The sequence below is a fragment of the Octodon degus genome, unplaced genomic scaffold (genome assembly GCF_000260255.1).
Source record: "Octodon degus isolate 3935 unplaced genomic scaffold, OctDeg1.0 scaffold00037, whole genome shotgun sequence".
NCBI lineage: Eukaryota > Metazoa > Chordata > Mammalia > Rodentia > Octodontidae > Octodon > Octodon degus.
This window is the reverse complement of record NW_004524613.1, coordinates 16,260,459-16,288,249: the sequence shown is the minus strand read 5'-3', so window position 1 is coordinate 16,288,249 and position 27,791 is coordinate 16,260,459. Positions and strand designations below refer to the sequence as shown.

The 27,791-nt window shown below is 38.4% G+C and overlaps 1 protein-coding gene and 1 pseudogene across 1 annotated transcript in view; one reads left to right on the top strand and one right to left on the bottom strand.

Moving 5' to 3' along the window:
• The window catches only part of Stk4 (serine/threonine kinase 4), a 104,096-nt gene that overhangs the window by 10,934 nt on the left and 65,371 nt on the right, over positions 1-27,791 (bottom strand). The window lies entirely within an intron of this gene.
• Positions 7,009-10,437, top strand: LOC105742116 (annotated as a pseudogene).

Below are 27,791 nucleotides of genomic sequence, written 5' to 3'. Positions count from 1 at the left end.
TACAGCCTTCCTAATGCTGGGATTACAGGCATGTGCCACCACACCCAGACTCCATTGCCCTAGGGGGTGGGGTCAGCATGGCATGTGGTGCCAGGGATCAAACCCTGACCCCTGTGCTCACTTACCTATCTCGCTGGCCCTTCTTTATCATCTTTACCCCCACAGCAAGATCATATAAGGAATTTGCACACACCCAAAGATAAAAGAATATTAGATCCAGCCATGGTTTGAATATCCCTCCCTCAAAAATTCAACTTGAAAATTTTTTTCCAAATTGAAATTTAAGGGCTGTCAAGATAGCTCAGCGGACTGCCTGCTTAGGCAAGTGCAGAGACCAGGGTTTGATTCCTGGCACCACAAGCCACACCAGCCCCACCCCTGGGAGAGCTGAGCTGGTTGGTCAGAGAGACCAGGAATGGTGGTGCATGTCTGTAATCCCAGTGCTGGGGAGGCTGAGACAAGAGAATCACTTTGAGTCCAAGATGCATAGTGAGACTCTTCCAAATACATTTTTTTAAAAAAGAAGAAATTTAACTGCTACTATGATGTATTAATAGATCTTATAAGAGGTAGTTAGAATGGATTAATGCTGCTGTCGTGGGACAGGGGGATAGGGTTTCAGATAAAAAGGATGAGTCCAGTCTGATTTCTCTCCATGTTACTTATACTCATTTGCCCTTGGACAAGGTTATAAAACAACACAGAGAATACTACCAGATGGTGGTGGCCTGCTCTTGGACTTTCCCAGCCTTCAGACCTGTGAACCAAATGAATCTGTTCTTTATAGAAGCAGAATATGAACTAAGTCAGTTGTGCTAAAACTATGGCATGCATGCTGCAGCCAACTGCTTGCTATCACTGAAAGCTCTGAAAGGTTCATCATCACAGTCTTCAAGGGCCTTGTTGCTAAGACTTAGCATTGCAACTTTATTTGGTACCAGGGATTGAACCTGGGACCTTGGGCTTGCCAGGCAGGTTCTTATACCACTGAGCTACATCCCCAGCTCAGCATTGCAACTTTAATCATAAAGTACACACTCTATCAGACACATGCAGTAGGCCTGGCATGGACATAGGTAGGGTGACAGAGAAATGTAAGACTGTACAGGGTACAGGGCAAAAGATATACAGCAGGGTCCCTTAACACAGGAGGTAGAGAGAAATGGGATAGTTCAATTATGAAACAAGCTACAGTCTGAGGCATTAGTAATTCGTGCCAATGATAGCCACTAGAGCTCTTTTGTCCATGCTAGACATTGTATTCAGCATGTACTATCATTCCCATCTTACAGAACTAGAAACTGAAGCTCAGAGAGACCCAAGAATGTCTGTGCTCCCACAGCCTGAAGTGAATGAGCTAGGTTATAAGCCCCAGAGCTTCTTTCTGCAGAGCCCCACCAACCCCTTAAGGAAATGTGATACAAGAACAGAGAGAAGGAAGAGACCTTGTGGCAAAGTCTCTGAGAGAAGGACATTACCTTCATATACACTTATAAAGGTCACTCTTATTCAGAGAAAGGTCTTCATTTTAAGAATATTTTAAAAATGAAATGCAAATTTTGTCATTTCCAGTAATTATCACACTTAGAAGAAAAGAAAAAATTGAGTTACATAAATGAAAAGACTTAAGAGCTTATTTGTCAATATTGCTAGTAACTACCCCAAAACTCCCTCAGATCCATGCTTTGCTGCACCCTTGGACTCAGCCAAGTCTGCCCCCTGGGCAGGGCAGTGGCCACCCAGTCTTCCAGCCTAACTGAGGCTCAATTTCTCTCTCCACTAATGCCATTTCTTTTGCTAAAGTGGCACCTATTTGAGAGTAGGGAGTACTGTATATTAATATATTATTAGACAGGCCAGTAGAAAAAAAAATCTCAATTAAAATTTATTTATTTCAATAAAATTTAATAAAGAAACATTTACATAATGTTTAGGTCTCAACTTGAAAATGATGACTTCTCCTGGGTTCTCTCAAGCAACAGGAAAACATCAGGATTTTCAGAGGCTTTGAAAGCCTGTAATCAATACATAAGCCTAAGAGGACAATATAAATTCATTAAGTAAGGTTAAGTCAATTACTCAAAATTGACCCACTCATTTCAAAACTAAAATTCACTCTTCTGATTACAAGGAAAAACAGACATAATAACCCTAGTCCCATTTGCTTATGATTGCTCGTTAATAAAAACAATCCTCTATTAAGAGTAGCTGTACATTGGGCCGGGCAGATAGCTCAGCAGACTAAAGCACCTGCTCAGGCAGATGCAGGGACCGGGGTTCAATCCCTGGCATGCTGTGCTGGCCCTGCCCTGGGACAAGCTGAGAGGACGACTAAGACTGGGCATGCTGATGCCATGACTGTAATCACAGCTCTTGGGAGGCTGAAAACAGAGAATCGCTATGAGTCCATCTGTGTAGTGAGACCCTGTACTAAAAATAATTTTTTTTAAAAAAAGGAGTAGCTCTATATTGGTGCATAAATTTTATACTTAAGTGAAACTGAGAAGAAAAACTTCAGGAAGTCAGTAACACCCATTAAATTTTCTAGAACAACTATGAAATGCCTACAGAGGGTAGAGAACAAGAATAGACCAGAATGTGAAGTTACTGACATTTGAAAATACTAAAGGGAGACATCAAAAGTAACATCATTTCTGTAGAGTTATTAATCTTTCAGAAGCTACAAAAAGTTAAAACACCAAGTGCACCAAGATTTTTTTTTTTTTTAATGTAGCTTAATAATTCAGGAAAAGAGCTGGTTACGTGCATGAAGACTCTGCAAGCTACGAGCCTCTATATTCTATCTTAGGCTGGAAGTTTCCAACACAGTAAAAAGGACAGACTGCTTCTCTCTTTTCCTCCCAAATAACAGAAGCCCGAAGAATCCCAAATCATATCTGAAAGTTAAAATGAAAATCAATCTCATTTTATTTCATATAGTCTTCAAAGGTATCTTCAGGATCCAACTTTCAACATACTAAAAGAACAAAATATTTGAAGAAAACTAGTCAAGAATGCAAATAAAAACTTCTTGAGAATCTGGAACTGTGGCATACAGCTACAATCCCAGCACCAAGTCTTAGGCAGGAGGATCGTGAGTCTGAGCCCAGCCTTGGCAGCTTAGCAATTCAGCAAGACCCTGTCTCAGAACAGGTTGGGGGTACAGCTCAGTGCAAAGGTCCTCAGCTCAGTTCCCTGTACTGCCAAAGCAAAACAAAACACTCCCTAAGTAACTAGGCTTAAGTTTTTATAATTTCTGCCTTCTTTAATACAAACTATTAGCATATTAATTATAGAAATTAATAGGTTTGTGATACCTGCATACACATACATACAATGCTTGATCATATGTATCTTCCCTGCTACTTACCTCTGTTTTTAATCTCCTTCCCACAACTACCTCTCTTTTTCTCTAACAATCCCCTTTTGTTTTCACATCATCTTTTCTGCTTTTTTAATGTGAGAAAACTTGCAAGTAAATACCATCCATTCTCTGTAAAATATCTAAACTCTAAACCCTACTACTGGGTATGCTGATGTAATGCACAGTCTGAGATTATAACCTAAATAACCCTCACAGTATATCCTGTCAAACAACCCTTTGGATAGAATGTACTGATCTTGCAACAAAGACAGACAAGTTTTATCTGCAAGGACTGTAGATCTTTCTGTAATGGCCATAAAATAAAGTCTTAGGATTTGAGGATGGGGAGATGGCTCAGTAGAATAAGCGCTTCCCTGGCAAGCGCAAGGGCCTGAGTTCAATCCCCGGTTCCAAAAAAAAAAAAAAAAAAAAAAGGATTTGAACTCCCTGCAGGTTTTTGTTTTTTATATGTATTTAGTACAGGGTCTACAGGGTCTCACGACACAGATTGGACTCTGGTAATCCTTCCTGTTTTTTAGCGTACCAAGCTCTGGGCTTACAGGCATGTGCCACCACGCTCAGTCTCAATCACTGTCTCAGCGTGCCCTGAGGGCAAGGGCTGTAGGCAGGCCAGGATCCAACCCCTGGCCCCTGCGTCTGCCTAAACAGGCAATTTAATCCACTGGGCTATCTGGCCAGTCCTTCCCTGCAGCTTTAAAAACATAAATCAGGCAAAAATTAAAAATCTAAGTATACATTTATATATATTTTTCAGTTTTCCAGAATCACACAACTTTTAAATGGAATTTTTATTTTTGTTTCTTTCACTGTTCTCATTTAAAACTCTCAGGGAAAAAATGGGGTTTCTTACTCTTAATTCATTAATATGTATATGCTCTAGATATTTTAGGGATAGTTCTTTTCTGTACAAGTGCTTAATTCGTATAATCAAATATGACTTAATTTATGCCATGATAATACTTTCCAAATGTGTGTGAGATCACAAACCAGAAAAATTCTTTGTAAAAAAATGTGTCCTAGTTTTTCAATTCAGTAAATATGATCACCATATTCCTAACTGTAAGGTCATGATTAAAAACACTTAGCCTCTCTGATAGGAATATATTCCCCAAAATGGGCACCTCAAATGTTTTCTAAAATAAATCATCTTGAACAAATAAAATAAGCATCTTGAACAAAGCAACTACCTCCAACTTGGAGTCTGTCTTACAACTTGAATTGATAGTAAGCAGAAAAGGGGGAATAGTGACAACCCAATGCTTTGTAGATGCCACAGACAGGTGCTATAGGAAGATAAAGCTCACGATCAAAATGATGTGCATGTACTTTAGCTTATATTCTTTATTATCTTAACTTACACACTTTAACTTTCATAAATTCTTTTTCTCTTATGAAAGGTTTGATTTTTACTTGTACAGGCATGTAGTCATTGTTTCAGCCCGTTATAACTCTCCGCTCTGAATGCACCCCTCTGTATAAGGCCTATGAAACTCTCGCTGCTGGCCATATGTGTTTACATTAACTCTCCCTTAACCTGCTTCATGGTTTCCAGCTCCTGCACAGACCTACACTTTCTTCAGGGAAGAAGGGTGCAAGTGGATACACAATTTCCCCACTACTGGGAAAAAAAAAAAATCCAAGGCACTAAATCTCAAATGCAAGTTTAAAAAACTTGAAAAATGCCAAGATAATTTAAATCCCTAACAGTCTAGTATATATACTTATAACTCAAACCTAGAATTAAAATACTCTCACTTTTTCCCACTGGAAAGTAATGCTGAATAAACAAATTCTGGTGCATGTAAGAAACAAAACTACGAAGAAACAAAAATGAACAAGCCTTAGATACATGCCAGTAACATGGATGGATCCCTAAACAGTTAATCAAACACAAGGCATAGGGCTGTATGACTGCATTAAATGATGTCCTAGAAAAGACAAGCCCATAGGAACAAAGCATAAAGCATGAGAAAACTTTTTGGGGTGACCATCACTTGATTATGACATTTCAACTGTACATTTGAAAGGAACAAATCTTATAGTAAGTTAAATCTCAAAGAACATAAATTTACAAAAGAAAAGCCAAGAAAACTGCATTTCAAAAAGTGGTTGAGGGCCCGGGATATAGCTCAGCAGCCTCAGTGCCTGCCAGGCAAGTACAAGGTCCCAAGTTCGATCTCCAGTACAAAAAAAAAAAAAAAAAAAAAGTGTGGATGATAGTGGAAGTAATACTTCATTTTTTAAATTTTTTTTTTTTTTTTTAGGGATGGGTCTACAGGGTGTTCAGGGCCTCACTACTAGTTCAGACTCATAGTGATCTGCCTGTTTACAGCCTCCCAGGAACTGGAACTACAGGCACGCGCCACCATGCCCAGTCTCAATTGCCATCTCAGCGGGCAGGGGAGGAGGGGCTGGCATGGCCCTGGCATGGCCCCTGGGGATTAAACCTTGGCCCCTGCACCTATCTGCAGGCGCTTTCATCCGCTGAGCTATTTGGCTGGCCTGGAAATAATACTTTGAAGGAATTTTATAGCCTTAAATGCATATTTTAGAAAGGGATGAGTAAAGAATCAATAAGCTGAGGGACTGGGGAGATAGCTCAGAGGACTAAGTGGCTGCGTAAGGCAAGCCACAGACCAGGTTCGGGGTGTGCTGAGCTGAGACCGAGTGCGGGAGTGGTGGCCCACGCATGTAATTTCAGTGCTGGGGAGGCTGGAAACAGAAGGATCACTACAAGTCCAAGCTGGGTAGTGAGACCCAGTACCAAATACTAAATAAAATAAAATAAAATAAAATAAAAATCAATAAGCTGAATTGTCTGGTGAAGAAAAAGTTAAGAATAAATAACAAATACTATAAAAACATAATTTAATGAATTCAAACATTAATGTTCAATGGTAAGTATCACCAAAACCAAAAATTAGTTTGGACTAAAATAATTAAAAACCTCTAATAAGTTTGATTTTTTTTAAAAAAAAAAAAGAAACTGGAGAAGATGCAAATACTAGGAATAAACAGCAAACTGCAAGTACAGATATGCTTTCTATGGGGGAGTGCTGGGAATCAAATGCAGGGCTTCGCATATGGTAGGCAAATGCTCTACTACTAACTTCCACATCCAGCACCAGACATCTGCAAATTTTAAAATCCAAAACTTTAAACCAACACATTTAAAAATAAAGACAAAATCATGACTGGGGCAGAAAACCTCAGATGAATCTGTAGTGAAACTAAACAAGACTAAAGACTAAGAAACCTGGACTAGAAGGAAAAAATAAGATCAACTAAATGTTAAAAACACATAACAGGAAGAAAAATCTTCAAAAGTAGAGACAACCACAATATTATGGGTGCTTCACCTGGAGAACAGAGGTGGTGAACCTATGGTGTGCGTGCTGCAGCAGGCTGTAATCAGCAAAATCTCTGAAAGGGTCTGCCACAGAAACAGGAAAAAAGTTAATATTCAACTTCCAGTTCTGGCAACATGGCTGAGTTCTAAGAAAATGGAAATGTCCTCCTCCAGTTTGTGTACATGGGAGCAGAGGTGTTGTCCTGAGACACGCAAACCAGCCATTCTCATGGTACCAACACTGTCATTTGTCAGTGAATCAGGTAATAAGAACATGAAGGTAGTCCTACAGAGGAAGGGAATCAGAAAGACAGGACTGAAGAGCAAGGAGGAGCAAGGGGTAAGAGAGCAAGAGTCGAGGACCTTGCTGTATGGCGACTGTATGAGTAACAGTGAGAACAATAATAAAAGTCAGATTTTAAAAACCATATATTAACTGCTTATTATATCTGGCCACATGTTAAGTGTCTCACTGTGTATTAATTTCATTTGATTTTTTCTAAATTTTATAACCAAAATTAACTTGACTCTATGCATGGAGAATTAGGGAATTACATAATCCAATCTGTCTGCAGTTAAACAGTGAGCAAATGGCAGAGACTAAAACTGAACCTTCTTTTTTTTTTTTCCCCGAGTCCAGTCTATATTTTTAATAAAACATCACCTAACACCTACCACTTGGGTGTTTTCACAACATTAATTCATTTAAGTAGAAAGAAAAAAAAGTGCAGACACCAACAAAAGCTCTATGTTGCTGGGTAGATAGCTCAGCACCATTGTCTCTGCCATAAGCACAAGGACCTGAGTTTGATACCCAGTACAAAAACTGACTGACTGACTAAATGCCTTTTATGTTGAGCAGCACTGAGATACATAAGCACACATGGCACGTTTGCCTTTATAACAAAGAGCTAGCAAACAGCTTGCAAGCTCTATCCAAGCCAAGTTACTATAAAGCAGCAAATATCAGGGCCAAAAGAAAGACTGCCTTTCTTCGACTGTAAAATAAAACATCCAGATAATCTGAGCTAATCTATCAACTTTGAAATACATAATCAAAATTCCACAGGTAGAAGTTCTCTGGGAACACATTTTGGTTGAGGTTTTTAAAACGCAATACCTGCAGACAGTGCTTTTGAAAAATAATATGGACTACCTTCCAAACTTTGGAATTTTCTTTCTTCTCAGAAATGATCAGAGGTGATCAAGAAAACACTCCATAAAACACTCCATGATGCCTCTGTTGAAGAAAGAGAGCAGAAGCTGGCACGCATGCCAGTTAAGGCACCTTTGAATCCTGAAATCTATCATCCTCTGACTGGTACACTGCTGCACTAGCAAACTGAAAGGGACAATGGCTTCTGGGAAACCAAGATAGCCCATCAATAAGCTATATATTCAGCCCTAGACACTACGAATTTTAAAAATCAAAACTTTGTGTAAATATATTTAAAAATGTACATGAGATCATTTGTCACCTGAGCTTCCTGTGAAGCCACTTCACTTCCACAGAAGTGACCTTGGTGCAGGCCTTCCTAGAACCCCAGCTGCAGAGATATGTGTTTGAAGTCCTTGGTATCCTTCTGAGCCAGTGGGGCCTTCCGAACCAATGGGGCCACTGCTTTCTGGATCACTATGCACTTAAGATAAAAATTACCCTATATTTTAACATTAGAAAATGATAGGCTGTAAGAGCTATTTGAAGAATGCAGCTGCCAAACAGCCTTGAGCAGGCAGTCTCAGAACCAAATAAAAGAAGTGAAAAACAGTGTCAAGCTCACACAGGCTGATACTGTTCTAAGCAGCCTCTGGGGTCATAAACCACAAGTATTTAAATCTTGTGTTCAGTGCCATTTCAATAACTGTGTTAAAAACCAAACTCAAATCAGTGAGTGCAATTCACCAGCAGAACCAGGCTAGTGTGGGATCTGAGACAAAGCCGACATTCATTTGTCATGTGGTTTCTCAGAAAGCATATCTACACAGCAGGTTTCCCCAGCAATTTTGGACGCATATGTCTTTTTCAGACTGCTATTCTTGGCTGGTTTTCTGAAAGTAAAGAGTATAAGATCTCATTATATTCCAAAGTACAAATGAATTCAGTCTCAACATACTTTAAACCTGGCTTTACAGGAAAAATAAAAAGCTGAAACCAATATAGTGTGCCCTGTCAAGAACAATTTAGGACAGTCTTCTCACCAGAAACTGCTCAGCATGACTACCTCAGTAAAGCTCCATTAACATGCAACTGGTGTTTATCCTGGCTAGCTGTGGGGCATGCACAGGGCACAGCTGGGCCAGAGACCAAAACGCTCATCACAGTCTCCATTTTTCATCTAGCACAGGAGTAGGAAAAGAAATTCATCAAGAAATGTTATAATGCAAACATGCAGAGAGATTTTCCAGAAAGGTGATGCAGAGTCTGAACATACAGGATCTGAAGGGTAAAATCCTTGCTTAATTCATACACATAAGTCAACAGGCAAAAAATCGGCTATGACTCTGGTTCGTGAGGGCCAGTGCGCCACGTCTTTCCACGACTTCTGAAGTATGAGCCTCAGACTGACATCCCTTCTGATGTTGAGACAGAATAGGACTGAGATTTCTTCATTAAGGCAGTAGCCCAGTTCATGGCCACAAAGGCACATATAAAACTCAATACTAAGAAGCTTTACCAAGCAGATGGGTAGGCGGTGAAAGAACTGATGAAAATCACGTCCGTCCTTTACAATGCTATGAAGACCAAAGGGACGGAGGGCTCTAAAGTAGGAGAGGAAGATATCAGCAAGTTCAAGTTTGACCTTAGCTCCAAGATTGCAGATTTGAAAGCAGCCAGGCAACTTGCTTCTGAAATCACCTCCACAGGAGCATTTCTGTATGACTTGCTCAGAAAGGAAGTGGAGTTGAGGGAACTGAGAACAGAAGCAATTGCCAGACCTCTGGAAATAAATGAGACTGAAAAAGTGATGAGAACTGCAGTAAAAGAGATTTTGTTATAGGTTCAGAAGACCAAGGACCTGCTCAATAATGTGGCCTCTGATGAAGCCAACTTAGAAGGCAAAACTGAAAAGTGAAGATCAGAACTGGAAAGAAATCAGAAGCAACTCCAGACTCTGCAGAGTGTTAGGCCAGCCTTTATGGATGCATATGAGAAGACTGAAGAGGAATTGCAAAAGCAGTAGGACATATACCTAGAGAAGTTTCAAAATTTGGCTTACCTAGAACAACAACTTGAGGACAATCACCAGATGGAGCAAGAGAGGTTTGAAGAAACTGAAAATACTCTCCACCCAATGCAGAATAAACTAAAGGAAGAGGAAAAGCGTCTTCTTAAGAGTGGAAGTAATGACGACTTGGAGATAGATATCCCAGAGGACAATGAATCCGATAGTGAGCTGGACGAGAGACAGCTCTCCAAGCTGCGGACAGCATAGAGGTGCTCATACAAGGAAGACCCAGCAAGCACATTGTGGGCACAACGGAAGGCAGAGACTCCAATGACGAGGGAAATTCAGAGGACAGTGAAATTGACCTGGAGGAGGAGGAGGAGGGGGAGGAAGAGGAGGAGGAGGAAGAGGAGGAAGAGGAGGAGGAGGAGGAGGATGACAATCTGGAGGACGAGAGCATTGCTGTCTCACCTGCTAAGCTCAGTCGATGGGTCCAGAAACCTGAGCCTCTGGATGAAAGTGAGAATGATTTCTGACTTCTTACCAAGGGACCCAGGCAGATTAAAAACCCCAGATTTATAGGTGAACAGGAAATTAGAAGGCTTGGAAGGTGGACGAGTACTCTGTTCCATAAGCTACCTAGGTTGATTGATTATTACCAAAGCAGGGCTGCTTCCTATTTTATTCTCCTGTGTTTATACCATCCATGTTCCCTGAGCCCTAAATGAGAACCAAAACAAAGCATAAAATGATTTTCTTTTTCCTTCTTTGTGTCTTAGAACTTTGGAAATGCCTGTTTTTAATAAATCAGATCTACAGGACAAAAACTCAAAAAACAAAAAAGAAAGAAAGAAAGAAAGAAAGAAAGAAAGAAAGAAAGAAAGAAAGAAAGAAAGAAAGAAAGAAAGAAAGAGGCAAAAAAAATCAAATCAAAACAAAATAAAATAAAAGGCAAAAATGAAGCCTCAGCTCCTAATCTCTCTCTCTCACTGACAAGAAAAGTCTGGATTAATAAATTAGAAAGATAAAAAAGCCTCACAACTCTAACCAAAAAATGCCCCAAATACTAAATGTGAAATAAAGATAATTAAACCAAAAACAATAATATGTGACCCTTAAAATGATTTTATATATTGAGATTTCAGAAAATGTTTAAAATATATTAATTGGAGAAAATCAAGACATGCATGCCAAATGACCTCAGCTGTATGAAATAATATACAAATATAAAAAACTGGAAGAAGCCATGTTAAAATGTAAATAATGATTACTGCTAGGAGGTGGCAGAATTATAGGAGACATTTTCTTCTTTAAACTTTTCTTCAATCTCTACAGTAGCTATGTATTCTTCTAATTTTAGGACAGAAAAACAGCACTGTAATATCCTTAAAGAATGAGATAGTTTCAAATCAAATTGGTAGGACAATTTCAATAATTAACACATTGCATATGGTCTTCTTAGTGGTTAATTGCTGTACCAGATGCAGACATGATATCCTATTTACAAACACTATTAGAACAAATTTCTCTATTCATTGAATTAAGAGATTGTAGCTCTATATCTATCCTAACCATTTTGAGTACACACATACAAGATGCTCATTCATTTATATCCCTTTTATTTATTTCCATCATTTAAATATTATAGGTGTGTTAACTCAGCAAAATATTCCAAAACAGTCCAGTAATAGTATAATTGCTATCTCATTGCTATTTGTTTCTCAAAATTATGGGAAAAAAATTTAAAAAATTAAAAATTAAAAAAAAGAAAATTGATAGTAGTCTCATGGCTGTAGTGAAGATCTCATGACAAATTGCTGTTTTTTAGACTTGGTTTGTTCTTTAAGGATATTACAGTGCTGTTTTTCTGTACTAAAATTAGAAGAATACATAGCTACTGTACAATTGAAGAAAAGTTTACAATTACCAGAAGACCCATAATAGTATTGGGTCTTCCTCTTGACTGGCAGTGTCAGAAATTGTTGATCTGAGTCCCCTACAGCTCAACATAACAGTATGGCTTTTACTTTACACTTCGTTTTTATACTTTTCTGCTGGATGGTTAAGACCAAGATAAAGCAAGACCTACGTAACAAGAATTGTAGCTTTTGAATCTGATAAGGTCATTCTCTCAGGCTGTCACAGAGAGCAAATTGGCCAAGCAATGGCCGTCAATCATCTACATGGCTGACACTGACAAAGGATCTACAATCTGAGGTACAGGGTCTCAGGATAACTCCTGAGGGGATTTTACCGACCTTATCAGCATGAAAATTGAGTTAGGCAGGTGATAGAGAAGGTACCTGGGTTATGAACCCTAACAAAATGATTCCAATGGTTTTAACTGCTGTGCATACTGCCCCTCCACCATAATGGAAAAATCTATCTCCCTGAATGTTTACTGACTAAAAGACAATCTTTTCTAATAAAATCTTATTTAAAAGGCATTATAATAATTTCAGAAAATATGACCACAAAAGAGGAATCTCGGTATTTAAGATAATCAGTAAATTGTCAAACTAGAGAAATTAAAAATGTCTCTTAACTAAAGCTATAAACATAATCAGCATTAGAAAGAAAGGTTATCACTGTGGTTGAAAACATGCCAAAACAACAAATTAGCCACAATACAAGAGAAAGCAAGGCTGTTTTACCTACTTAGCCATAACTAAATGCCACAGTATGAGAGAAAGCAAGAACTGATTGTCAAAGAAGGCTCCAGATAGCTACTTAACAAACTTCTAAGGAGAAAAAAACATTTAAAAGTACAGTTACTAGAACCTCGAGAGAAAGGATCCGAACTGGTTCTCCAAAATTCCCCAACTCTCTCAGCAAAAAAGATGCATGGACCACTGGTGACTACAGAATAGAAAGAAATTAAAAGATTTAAAAAAAAAAAAAAAAAAAAAAGCACTGTCCACAATACCAAATTACACAACTTGCAACCAGCCTAGGAAGCCATCTTTACTGCTTTTTTCTCAATTCAGCACTAAAAGACCTCGGGTAGAAATAATCAATTTTGCTTGGCAAAAGTTATCAAGACAAAGAAGTACTCTGGATCAAATTCTGTAGAATCAGCCTACTTGAGATACATTAAAGTCAATGGCAAAAAAAAAAAATAGGGTATCTGTTCACAGATCTTTCTAGAGATTTAAAAGCAGAAAAACAATGAAATTGAGACTCTAAGGGGGAAACTTTCTATATATAAAAACATGCTGCTTCTAAATACACTATCAAGATTTAGTAATTACAAAATAATCATGTACTCAAATTTTTTTGATTGCTAGCAAAAGTGGTTACCTGTTCAAAAAAATATAAAGCTGAATTTCTACCTTATTTTTTTACACCAAGACAAATTCCAGATAGATTAAATATTGAAAAAATTTCACACAAAGTTGGAGTTAATATTTTTATAATCTTAGATACGCAAATCCTTTCTAAACATGGCATAAAATTCCAAACAAAGTAGCAGTAAATATAAAAATTTAAAATCATTCAATATCTAGACACTACATACAGTGTCTAGGCTTTAAAAATTGACAATATCACATGTTAAAATGTTCATAACACTTGATTCTCAAAAAGAAGATTTCTGTTGAAGGGCTGGCCAAATAGCTCAGCAGATTAAAGTGCCCACAAGCAGGCACAGGGGCCGAGGGTTTATTCCCAAGACCTGCTGTGCCAGCCCTGCCCCCGGGGCACACTGAGATGGTGATGACTGAGACTGGGTGTGGTGGCCCACGCCTGTAATCCCAGCTTCTGGGAGACTGTAAACTGGCAGATCTAGCAGTGAGACCCTGAACATCTTGTAGACCCTTCACTAAAAAAAAGAAAGAAAGAAAGAAAGAAAGAAAGAAAGAAAGAAAGAATTCTGTTGAAAATTAGAGAAACAACACAAACTAGTACCAAAAACAATAGGGAAATTTGACATTACCACGATTTCAAATTTATAGATTGTTTTATCCAACAATTGTACTTGCAGGAGCCAATTCTAAAGTTGCAACATATAAAAAGGTTCATCACAACAATGTTTATCAACATGAAAAAGCTGGTAGCTACCTAAAACATCTATGAATTGGAGCTTAGTTAAATCAGAAGTCACAAAAACAAATGTTTTCAGGACCTGGCACAGGCGACAGAAATAATATCAACAGGCCAGTTCCACTCACCTATTCTACTGCACAAGGAGTGGTCACAAAAGCCCATGAATGTGCTACCACAGACCCTCAGGATTGCACTCAACTGTACAGATCAGCTAATCTAATATGAAGCCTCCCTTGTGAAGGCAGTCATTCACTCTGGTCAGGCCCAGATAAAGTACACAGAGACGAAGGGGAAAGAGAAAGAGAGTGACAGAGTAGAGGCCAGAAGAGAGGGAATGAGAGAACTAAGCAGGCTTTCCTCTTGGATTGTCTTTCCATAAGAAAAGAACAGGGCCAGGATTTAGCTCAGTGGTGCAGCACTTGTCTGGCAAGCACAAGGTTGTGAGCTCTATTCCTGGAACCAAAAAAAAAAAAGAAAGAAGAGAAGATGGAAGTGCTAAGAATAAAGAAGGTAAAATCCTGTGTGTCATATACCTTCTACATAACTGAATACGAAACTCACAATCACAAACTCAAGCACTATTTGCATTTAAGTGTTGAATTCATACCACTGTTAAACAATCCTTAAGCAATAAACTCCAACCTGTTGTCTCACTAACCAGGCTAGTATAAGAAAGAGCTGCCACAGATAATGTGACAGATTGTACATAGTATTTTCATTGCAAGATCTTAATTCATCCCAGGAACTGTTTTAAATTAATCCTAGAATAGCAATAGTTTATAATTACAGCCTTAGCAGTACTTCCAAATGCAGGCAAGTTCCACTTGAATCTGGAATGAAACTTTTCTTTCCAATGTGTGAAAATAATCTTACACTTGGTTGTCCCATTATCTGGGAATAAGAGTATTTGGGAGAGGAAAGCAAATTTCCTGACTTTATTTCATTTTAAATACCACTCCCTTAAGATATTTAACACTCAAACCAGATACATCCATGTTTCAAAACTACAAAACTCCTGAATAGCTTTCATCATTATTTTTTTCAAGAGCAAATGGGGTTGTGAGGCTTCAAAGGGAACTGAGCTTGCCCTTCCCCCAGCAGCTGGCATACCAATGTGTGCGCAAGGAGCGCAGCTACAGGCACAGGAGCGCCCAGCCGCCGACAGCCCCCAGATAGCGCGCTCAGTGTTTTTGTGGTGTGTGTGTCTGTCTCTCTCACAGACACTTACTTGAGGTTTTTTAATATTAACAATGTACTATCAGGGTTAAAACCGTCTCAAAAAATAAAATGTGGGAACAGTCCAGATCTTATAGCTTCTTCTTCTTCTTGTTTTTCTTCATATTTTATAGCTTCTACAGGCAAGCACAGAAGGGAACAATCTGGTCAGAAAGAACAGTCTGTCGCTATTTCAATCAGTATGCTTAATACTTACACTTCAGGAACAAGAAAGTCAGAACAGAATTCAGCTCATTTACATATTAAATAAATGCTTCAACGCAAACATCTAAACTAAGAAGTGGGAGCCACCCTGGCAGGGTCATCAACAGAATGTGAAGTGTTACAACTTCCTCCTACCTCCTTTTGCAGGAGCAGACCACCTCACTATCCACAAGCCTTTCTCTTTTCTGGGAGTTCATGAGTCTTTCCATCTTAAGTGTTCCATATATACATAATACGTACTGAATGTCCACTCCACATTAGGCACTCTGCTAAAACACTTTATAAGCACTTAAAAATTTAATCTCAATAACCCTGAGGTAAATGTGGTTAAGTACATCCATTCTAAATTAAGCAACTTGCCCAGAGTTACACATCACCTAACAGTGAAGCCAAGATTGGCAAGATCTAGCTGGCTCCTGGTCTGTTATTCTCCCTTCTAAGTTTATTTTAATATTCTCAATGTCCAAGGCACTTACAAAGGAAAAGGGGAAAAAAATCTTAAGAGTACTAAGCAATATCTACCTGCTTTACACAGGTTACCACTTTCAGGCTCATATAACTTCTATAGATACATATTTTAACAATTAGCAAACAAAGACCAAGAGATTTGAGGGTTTTTTAGACTTCAATATATGTGCTTTTGAAGTTTTTTTTTTGTTGTTGTTTTTGTTTTGGGGGGGGATAGAACCAGGGATTGAACTCAGGCCCTTGTGCTTGCCAGGGAAGCACTTATTCCACTGAGCCATCTCCCCAGCCCTTTTGAAGATTTTTAAAGTTCTACCTTTAGCACAGCCTTCAAGAGGTCAGTAGGCCTGACTAAGAACATAAAGCTCGTTACTGTTAAGAGTGAAGACCTGATTCCTGTTCCATTGCTTTCTTTAACTAGATGTAAGCCATTACTCTGAAAGGAACCCACATATTAATAATTAGAGGAGAAATGCCAGGCACTATTGCTAAATGCTTAATCTACTTTGTCCCAACTTCAATCTTGGGGATTCCTAATATCACAATTCCAAGCAATGTTTTCTACTGAAGTTTTATGAAAGAAGAAAAAACCCCTAAATTCCACATCTGTCAAATATATAGTCCAATTAACAAGTTCCTATACCACAGATGAAGAGTAATTACAAAATAAAATCTGAGAAGAGCTGGCAAGTTCTGTAAAGAATGTACAATGGGCTCAAACTAAAACACATTCTCAGGGCCTACAGGCTGTGGATAACTCCAAGTGCTGGGTAAGTCAGAGAAAGAATATGCAATATTTGAATCAGACGCACATTTGTCATCAGCACACATATCGTGCTTTCCACGCAAACGTGTGTATTAATCTAAGAAAAATAATGATCCCGACACTAGAAAAATCTGGATTTATAGCCTAACTTTATCACTTACTCATCATGTGTCACAGATGACATGTCGCCCAGCGTGGGGACTAGGTGGTCTTTCAGTGTACCCTGGGGAGAAACATCAGCAAGAATGAGGAAAAGACAGGCAAGAGACAAGAACTGGGTTAAGTGGAGGCCTCTGCCTAATGGGCAAAGGACCTACCCAGCAACAGCAGAGGCATTTATACCCTTGCAAAGTTAGTATCAGGAGACAAAAGACTGTCTCTCAATTAACAGTCGAAAGGGTCCAGGCAGGATATTTTTCTCAAGACTAAGGTAGCTTGACTGCTTAGGCACTGAGGCTCTGTCCTGCCCTCCTATATAGGATCAATTTCCAGCTTCAGCTGCTCCCAACACCCTAGTGCCTCCAAGACTCACCTCTAAATGAATAGGGATAAGACCTACTGGGCAGAGGTATAAAGACAGTTGGAGAAACAAATGATCTAGCTCCACATACATTAAGCATGCTTAACTACTACAGCTTCCAGTGGGTAGCCACAATTGTCTTTCAGAAAGGACGCACAGGCCTGTAATTTCCAGCTACTTGGGAGGCTAAAGCAGAAGGATTGCCAAGATTGAGGCCAGTATGGGCAATTTAGCAAGACTCTCAAAGTTTAAAACATGTTTAAATAAATAAATAAATCAGATTATAGCTTAGTGCCCTGGCATCAATCCTCACTACCATTCAGAGAAAGAGAGAGACAGAGAGACAGACAGACAGACAGACAGAGAGACAGAGACAGAAAAGGAGGGGGAGGGAAGAGAGAGAGAAAGGGGGGGAGAGAGAGAGAGCGAGAGAGAGAGAGAGAGAGAGAGAGAGAGCGAGCAAGAGAGAGCGCAAGCACGCTTGTACACAAACGCATAACCAAGCCAGCAGTCTCTGGTTTTCTGTTCCTCAAACTAGCAAAAGGATAAGAAACTCTGCCTTGTTTCTTAATGGGAACACTGTATCACCAAATCAGATAATAAAATATTAATATACTTTTGCATTAAATATTATCTCTAATGCTATATATTAAGTGATGATAATATCACTATCGCAGCAAATGGAAGCAACCAGAAGTCTAGACTTAACTCTCTCTTGGCCTTGTCCTATCTCTGGAGTATTTGTCTTCATTCAAAGAGAAAATTTTTTTACAGAAATAAAATGAAATGTGATATAATGAGTAATAATACTTAATATACAACAAGCCCTGAGCAGAATTTTGCCAAGTTTGGTTCACATAACTGAATCTACATTTCATTTGATCTTTCCTCCAACCCTTTGGAAGAAGCAGGACAGGTGGGATTACACCTGATTTTTACAGAACACAAACCTGAAAGCCAAAAGGGAGAGATAGCATGGGTGATTCAGTGGCAGAATTCTCGCTTGCCAAAGAGGAGATACTCCCTGAAGGTCCCACTTAAAGCCTCTTCTGACGTAATGTGATGTTCATTCTACTGGTCTATGACATGAAGTACCTCTATTTTCGTGGAAAACTAACCCCATAAAATGTCCTATTTCAGGCTGATAAATTAATTTTAAAACCCATTTTAGTTGGCAATCTAGTTGGCAGCCTCTGTCTGCCTTAAAGGTAGTCTACACACTGGATAGGACACAAATGAAACAAAAAGGCAGCATCTATTGGCAAAAATATGTAATTGCAATGAAAGTACTCGAGAGTTCAAGCATCAGTAAATATTCACAGTTCATGTAAGCAGAGGTGGGTTGAAAGAATAATTATATTGAACAGAGATATAAGAAAAAGGGAAGGATGGAGAAGGAGCTGGAAAGTTCTAAAAATTATAACCACGACTACTTTGGTAATCAATTTCCAAATGCTGTAGCAATAGTTTCAGAGCAGTTTTTAAATCAGTCCCCCTTGTGAAGGAGGTTCTCTTTGGGACTGTATCGCCAGTTTTTTAATGGAAAGCAGTGGGAAATCACTGGAGAAACAATTTAGGAAACTGATATTTATGCCACAGACAATGTTTCATGAAAGGAAAGGAAAGGAAATTTGCATTACAGTCACATTGTATGTATTACTGTTTAATTCTCATATCAACACAAAATCTATTCCATAGGTCCTAGTATTATCTCCATTTTGCAGATGAGGAAAATGAACCTCAGAGGGAAGAAAACTGGCCTAAAGCTACTTAGCAAATGGTAAAGTCAAGATGTGAACCCTAAAAGTCTGAGTCTAGTGATCTTAAGGACCAGACATATTTGGAATGAGGGTTGCAGTCACTCTGGTACTGTGACATAATCTACTTCCACACAAACAGATTCAGCTGCAATTTTACAGAATCTTCTAAACAAAAATGAAATCTAATATTTTCAGTTAAAAAAAACTTGTATGGACAGAAAAACCTCAGCTGTGCTTCTTTCCCGCAGCAATATAATAAAGCACCAACAATCTGCCCTTTCCTCTTGAAGCAACTTCTCAATGTCTCTTTTTTCCCTTTAGTTAGTTCAAAATCTCAGTAATCAAACTCCAATAGTGAAATGAAGAAGGGGAAAGAGACCTTCCTTCCGTTCAAGAGCTACCTGTGCTTGAAATAAAGACAAATGATACAAAAATGCTCGATTGTGTTGTATTTCATTTGAGTAATTTGAGATTTTATTAAGTGATCACATTGGCAGAAAGAAATGACATAAGGGACGTATCTCAGATAATGAAAGGCACCCCACACCATGCTTTTCTTTCAGAGACACTGAGTCCCATAAGGAGACACTGCTGCCTATGTTCTAAAAAAGACTTTTTCTTTGGATAGGAATGAGAAAATTTAGATAAATTTTTTCTTTTGTCTTAACATTTCACATCCAAGAAATGTGAGTTACTGACCTTCCAAGAGCCCAAATAAATAAGGAAAAAAAAATTAGGAGGAGAAGCTGAGAAAGTATCTTTGCTATCCCAGAAAAGACAGGTGTCCAGGTAAATGAGACCACAGCTCAGTCATGGCTAGGGGCCTAGGAATAAGAAAAATTTACAATTCTTCAGCTCAAAAAATATAAAAACTTTGTTTTCTAGATTAATAACTACTTTACATTTAAAAATCTTTCAGGGGGTAGGTCTGCGGCTCAATGAATAGCACTATGATTATAGATCAGAAGATTCTAAAACCTCTTTTTAGTCTTTGGAAGCTTCTTGATGGAGAACAAATAGTACTGAACTTAGGGCTGTTTTTCCTTTTCTTTTTTGACTTCAAATTAAAGTAACAACCCAATCTGCACTTGGTTGTGATGAGATCCAAACTTTAAAATCATCATGTTCTGATTATAGCAATTAGGAACTCCAGGCCCCAGGACTTTGTCATAGTTATTACCAAACTGGCAACATTCGGAAATCCCAGGGCAGGCTAACAAAGGATATTTGCCAGAAGATTGACTGCTCACTCTCCCGTGACACACAGTGTTATGATTAAATTAATCTTAGAGGCTTGCTTGTTTATATAAACAGGACCAGACTGTGCTAAGAAATATATCTGAATAAACCTACTTCTCACTATTAAAAAAAAAAAAAAAAAAAAAAAAAACAAAAAAAACACTAAGCGGGCCTAAGATATGTATGTAACTTGCTTCTCAAAACTGAAAAGCAAAGACTATGAGCCTTAAAAATCAAAGATAACAATTACAAAAAGTACCATTTCCTATTTTTGAACAGGTTTATAAAATAATGAACTTTAAAACCACTAGAAGTAATCTGAACACTTATTAGCAGAGACCTGGCTGAATAAATGCTCAAGAGTACGAAGCATCAGGAAAAGGAATGACAACTATCTACACTCTGCTATGGAGTGATTTCAAGGATACATAATTAAGTGAAATGAAAACAGAGGTAGAGGGGCTGGGGAGATGGCTCAGTAGAATAAGCACTTGACTGGCAAACGCAAGGATCTGAGTTCAATCCCCGGTTCCGCCAAAAAAATAAAAAAGAAAACAGAAGTAGAAAAAAATGAAAAAGTGTGCATAATACACTACTCCTGCCTTAGAATGGAGTACAAATATTGTGCTTGTATGTAACCGCCAAACCAACAACAACAAAAGGAAAAAGGAGATGAACTGAATGTGAGAAACTGTTTTGTTGATTTGCCTTTGGAACCATATAGCTCATATAAATATAAACTAATAAAAAAAGCAAAATCTAAAAAAAAAAAAAAGACTCCGAGTCTATGGCATATCCACCCAGAAATCATTACAATTGACTTTAACATACAATAATTCAACTGTACATCTTTATTAGGACATGTCCTACGAACAAGGAACTAATACAATTATTTTCGTACTACCAGTGGAAGTTGCTGGTGCTGTTATTCTGAGGCTGACATGTTTATTGTGGAATATAAAGCAAATATTAAACACATTGCTAGGGGAAAGGTATAAATACACGATCGAAGTAGTTAAGTAATTTGTTGTATTCAACCTGTACTGGAAAGGAACAATTTTGTAAAAAAAAAATAAAAATAAAAATAACTGTTCTTAAAAAGCCATAGGTTGGAAATGTGGTATTATAAATTGAACTAAATTCAGAAATTTGGGGGCCGGGGAGATGGCTCAGTAGGATAAGCACTTGACTGGCAAACGCAAGGATCTGAGTTCAATCCCTGGTTCTGGGGAAAAAAAAAAAAAAAAGAAAGAAAGAAAGAAATTTTAAATCTTTAAAAAAAAAATGCTTGAAACTATTGTTTGAAGCAAGGTACAATTCCCTTATGATGAATGCTATCACTATGTATATATAAAATGTACCAATAAAAAAAAAATTCAAGGAAAAAAAAAAAGCCATAGGAAAAAAAATGACCTAATTGTAGCAAGCATACTTTCTACCAGACTGTGGTTTCAAAATATCATTTCCATTAAAAGAAACTTGAGTGATTCAAAAATGGCTATTCCCAGGATTGGTACAAGAAGTGGAGAAGGTAAGTGTAGTGGCTTGGGGTTTTTGCAACAGAAACAACACAATACAGGACACACTATAAGATTATTTTATAATGAATCACCCAAACACATACACAGAGAGTACAGGAAATCTGTCCACATACTAAAGACCAAAGAATCTAGCTGAGGGTTTGGATCCTGTTACTCTGCAGGAGTCCAAGTGAAAACCTAGAGCCGGTAACAATGCCTCCCACAAGTCCTACTGGAGGCCTAGAGTGACAGCATCTCATGCAGGCTCACTTCACAGGCTGCACTGGGAAGGCCCAAAGGTCAATATTGGAAGCTAGAAAGTCTATACCAGCGGGATGAGGGATCTGAACTACAGGCAGGAAGCAACAGTGAAGGTAAGAACCAGAGCTCCCCCCAAAAGTGCCACAGCCATCCTCAACAACACTGAGGTCCTGAGCTCCAACAATGAGGAAAGCTGAGTTCTCATCAGGAAAGCCAATGTGACAAGCTTCTCCACGAGGCTGAACAGTGTACCATCCTCCCCTCCAGAGCCAGGAAGTGATGCTTAAGATAAGGACCAGAGCTCCCCCCAAATGAACTGCAGCCATTTTCAGTGACAACAAGGGTCCAAGTACCTCCTCAGACAAGAAACAAGCTCATCAGGAAAGCCAACGTGACAAGGCTACCCAGCAGGACAAGGTCATCCAGCATAATAGCTTCAAACAGCTCCAATGGCTTCCCCAGTCAGCTTCCCTAACAGCTTCATCTCTTTTTCTATAGTTCTGCCTCTTACGCTGCTGGCAACAATCCTCAAGTGAGCCTCTGACACCCAGCACCATGCTAGTTCAGTTCAGCTGGGTGTAACAAGCTGACCATCAGTTGTCAATCCACTACAGTAAGCCTGGAATACTTCATCGTATTAGAAAGCAAAGAGGGCCGGGGAGATGGCTCAGTGGAATAAGTGCTTCCCTGGCAAGCTCAAGGGCCTGAGTTCAATCCCCAGTTCCACAAAAAAAAAAAAAAAAAAGAAAGAAAAGAAAAAAGAAAGCAAAGAAAGCTCTAGAAAACTACAGGTGAGACAGAAACCACCCAAAGAGGAACAGAACAATTAAATCCTTAGAATTGATTGTGCTGATTTTATGTTTTCATGGCAGAACTAAACAGGACACAGTGGGGATCCATGGGCTCACATACAACCCTTAAAAAGATAAACAGATACCAGCTAGAAACACAATCTATTAACACAGATGCAAAATGCAAAGCAGGGTCAAAGTAGGCCTTGCCCTAACAGTCAAAGTGAAAAATGAGCTGCTCTTAGTGGAACTCAATTTTTTTTTTTGTTTGTTTTTTAATGTATTTAGTACAGGCTCTACAGGGTCTCACTATGTAGACTGGACTCGTAGTGATCCTGTTTTCAGCCTCCCAAACACTGGGATTACAGACATGCGCCACCATGTCCAGTCTCAGCGTGCTCCAGCAGGGCCCGCATGGCACACCAGGGATTAAACCCTGGTCTCTGAGCCTGCCTAAACAGGCACTTTAGTCCACTGAGCAGATCTCAAATTTTGGCAATTAGCACTGAACACCATCTGCAGGCCTGATCCTACATTTGCACAGAGAACCTGAAGGAGAATTTTTGGCAGGAACTTTTCCTAGTCAACTACCCCTTTCCCTTGTTCAGGAGGCCACCATCCTGACCTGCCTTTCCTTAGAGATGTAACTGTCTTCTTGCTCAAGTCTGAATCCCAATAAAAGCTTTCCTCTATACCTATTCCTAAATATAATCTCATTTCTTTCATTTCTGGAGCCAAGAATTCAGCTCTGGTAACAGTGGGAAGTATATAAATCATGCTTCAATAAAACAGATTTTTAAAAGTGCTAGGACATATCAAGATGAAACAGTATGAACTTTTTAAAAAAACTGAAAAGATTTAAAAATACCAATAAATATAATTCTGATTTTTTTTTTTTTTTTTTCAGAACTGTGGATTGAACTCAGGCCCTTGCACTTGCCAGGTAAGTATTCTACTGAGCCATCTCCCCAGCCCAACTACGAATAATTTTTTAAAAAGAGTATGCGCTCTAGGTGCATTCATTTAGCTAAAAACAAACAAACAAACAAAAAAACCTGGAAAGACTGAAACTCAGGACCGGGGAGATGGCTCAGCAGAATAAGAACTTGCCTGGCAAGCGCAAGGGCCTGAGTTCAATCCCTGGTTCCGCCAAAAAAAAGACTGAAATTCATCAAATATTTCTAAATCCATGAATACATAATAATATAAAAATAATGAATAACATTTACATGAATAGTTTTTCTGGGACATGGTGCAGAATCAATACATTATTTTGAAAAAGTGAAGGGGAAATCAAATGTCTATTTATCTGTTCTATATAAACTGGACCTGAGAATATCTATGTAATTAATGAAACACATTTAGAAATATTTTAGCTGATAAATGTGTAGAAATGTTCAAATGTCATTGTCTTGTACGCTCTAATAAAATGACATTAGGCAATGAACTTCAGCTGCTCTTAGCAACAGTAAAGACAGACAGCCACATACCCAGACAGTCTGAACTTCCAGATGGAAGTACACACACAACCTATTACATATCTTTGCCAAAGGAAGTTGAACCAGAGTTTGGTCACACTTTCAGATGTGCAGTTTTGAATTACGGTATGTGGATCTCTGGGAGGTCTCGGATACCCGCTTTAGGGGAATCTGCAAGATCAAACTTGTTTCATATTAATGCTAAGGAACTTTTTCTTTTCTCCTGTGTTGACAATATTAGTCTCAGTATGAATCCAAAAATGACACCTAGGGGCCCGGGAGATGGCTCAGTAGAATAAGCGCTTGCCGGGCAAGCGTAAGGGCCTGAGTTCAATCCCCGGTTCCGCCAAAAAAGACAAAAAACAAAAACCAACAGAGACAAAAGTAATACCTAACAGGGTTAGCAGTTAAAGCATTCTTCACAACTGTATGCTATGTTTTTAAAAAAAGAATTATCTTAAGAATATCCCTAAGGTAGTAAAAAGAATTTATTAATGCTCATACCTTTTAGCAGTATCTGTGCTGAAAAAGGAAGTTGACACATAGCACTGCTATAGCATATATGATGGCTGTCTTAAGGGAAACACCTGAGCTATGGAGCTGTGACCTCAACCAGCTGTTTTTTTCACAGAGCACTGTTTTCTTACAGGAAAACTATACTTACTGAACTGCAGTTATTCAGACTTGGGTATTTGACAAGCATTTTCTTAAAAATGAAAAGAACAAATCTGTCACTTAAAGAAAAATAGCTAAGTTTGTTCTAAACTTTGAATTTCCAAACAAATATTAGAATTTTGGAAAACCTGTTCCATCACTGTAAAGTTTGATAATTTCCCTACACTTACAAACAAGGACATAGTGGGGACCCAGGGCTTGGTCATTTGAAAAACATTGCTTCACTGAGTTACAGATATTTCCCAAATGTTGTGAGTAAACATTCCATTCAAAATATAAGACATGCCACAGAATTTTAATATGCAGAGTAAGAAAAGTTATTGACATAGTAGATTGCACACTGCAACTAACCTTTATGAAACTACCACCACTGAGCCTGTATATAGGATTAAAAAAAAAAAAAAAAAAAGCCACAACTATCTAAAAAGCCTATTAAATATACCTCTCTTTCCCAACTACATATCTTTGCTAGGCAGGACAGACTTTCTTCATACATGTCAACCCCAACTGTATGCTACAACAGACTGAATGCAAAAGCAGATATGAGCATCCACCTGTCCTCTATTAAGCCATACAGATTTAAAACATCATTTTTATTGTTCATTTTTCATAAATATATTAATATTAATGTATAAGTTTATTTTTAAGTCTACTAATAAATTGTTTTAACATTCTCGGTTTTAATTTCTTTTTTTTCTTTTTTTTCTTTTTTTTGCAGAACCGGGGAATTGAACTCAGGCCCTTGTGCTTGCCAGGCAAGTGCTTATTCTACTGAGCCATCTCCCCAGCCCCTCAGTTTTAATTTCTACCTCTAGAAATCTCAATAAATATAACCCACATAAATAAAAGTTCTTTGGGGATCTCAGTATTATTTTTTTGGTCCCCGCTCCTTTATGTGGAAGGAGCTGAATCTATGACATTCTGCAAAGAGGGGGATTCCCTTTTGAGTTCTTTCTTTCTTTTTTTTTTTTTTTTTTTTTTTGGCAGAACCAGAGATTGAACGCAGGCCCTTGAGCATTTTTAATCATAGTCAAATTTGTGACTACTGCATGTATGTTTCTAAAGCTTAACTTCATTTGAAAGATGTTTCTATTTTCTGTTTTTAACTGCATTAGCACTAGTTTTGGGTTTCTCTTTTTAGCTGAAATGTCACTTATTCATTCATTCATTTACTTATTTATTCACTGGTGCTAGGGATTGAATCCAAGGTCTTGCATGTGCTAAGCATTTACTCTATCACTGAATTGTGTTCATAGCCTGAAATGTCAACTGGAGAAAATATTTAATTATGATTGTTAATTTTCTCATTTTCCTTTCTACTGTATTTCTATCAATTTTAGATCAATATTAGATTCATGCTTTGCATCATTTGAATCAGTATATCTTGTTCCAAGGTAAAATACATTTCCTTCTTACATAATACTCTTTCAAATTCTATTTCACTTAAATGAGTATTTGTCTAGTACATCTTTTTCCACTCTCTCGCTCTCTCTTTTTTAAATGTATTTAGTACAAGGTCTCACTACACAGATCGGACTCATAGTGATCCTCCTGTTTTCAGCCTCCCAGGCGCTGGGATTACAGGTGTGTGCCACCATGCCCAGTCTCAGTTGCTGTCTTAGTGCCTTCTGGGGGTGAGGCCAACACGGCATGCTCAGGATTGAACCCCAGTCCTTGCACCTGCCTAAGCAGGCAGTTTAGTCCACTGAGCTATTTGGCCGGCTCCCATTCTTGTTTTAAACACTTTGGTGATGTTTTATTTTATAGAAATAGTTTTAGCTGGATTTTAACTGTTAGTTTTAATCCAGAGTCTCTCATGTGATTTTAATATACTCAATATATACTGTGATTATTTGTGTTTACATTTAAACATTTACAACCTATATGTCATTCAGCTCTGCTAATGGTGTATTTTTTCTTTCCTTTCACACTCCAGCTAGGTCCTGTTTCAGTCACTGTATTGCTCTCTCTACCCTCCTGTGGCTTGTTGTCTTTATCTGCTCCTGCTTAGCTGAATGTCCTGTCTCTCCACAGGCCTCCCTCATGCTATCCTTCACTATGCTTTCTTAAACTAGCCATTATTACCTGACATCTTTACTGTATTACTTAATGTCCATCTTGTTCACCATTGCTGGCACACAACTTACCTTAAACTTAAGTATTAACGGTCATGTGTGGAAGATTCATGAGCCAAACTGGACTTAAGTTTGTATCATTCTTTTTTTTTTTGTATTTTAGAGAAGGGTCTACAGGGTGCTCAGGGTCTCACTACTAGATCGGACTCATAGTGATCCTCCTGTTTTCAGCCTCCCAAGCGCTGGATCACAGGTGCACGCCACCACACCCAGTCTCAATTGCCATCAGCATGCCCCTGGGGGCGAGGCCGGCACAGTAGGCCTGGGGATCAAAGCCCCTGCCCCTGCATCTACTTATAGGCGCTTTAATCCACTGAGCTATTTTGGCTGGCCCTAATTTTATAGTTTTTGTTTTGGCTGTTTTTTGTTTTGGGTGCCAGGGATTGAACTAGGACCTTGTGTTTGCCAGGTAAGCTCTTATTCTACTAAGCTATCGCCCAGCCCAAGTTTACTTCTTTCTGTGGCATTAGGAATGGGCAAACTGAGATGGTCTGAATTCTCATAAAAGTAGTATTATATTATATAACTGTGATTTGTTTATTGAATATGAAATCAATTTTAGGAAATATTGTCAACACTTTTTCACTTTCATCACTACATATTTTAAATATTAGGGGAATCTGAGTTTTTGTTTTTTCAACTTGGGAAAGGTGGCAATTCAATTTTAGAAATAGGACAAGTACTTAGTTTCAGATGAAAATATGAAGCTGTTTTTTTTCTTGGTCAGTATCAAATTCTGCCACTACTGAAATTATTTCCTATTTGCCATTTTGGGCAAAAAGTTCATTTCAAAATA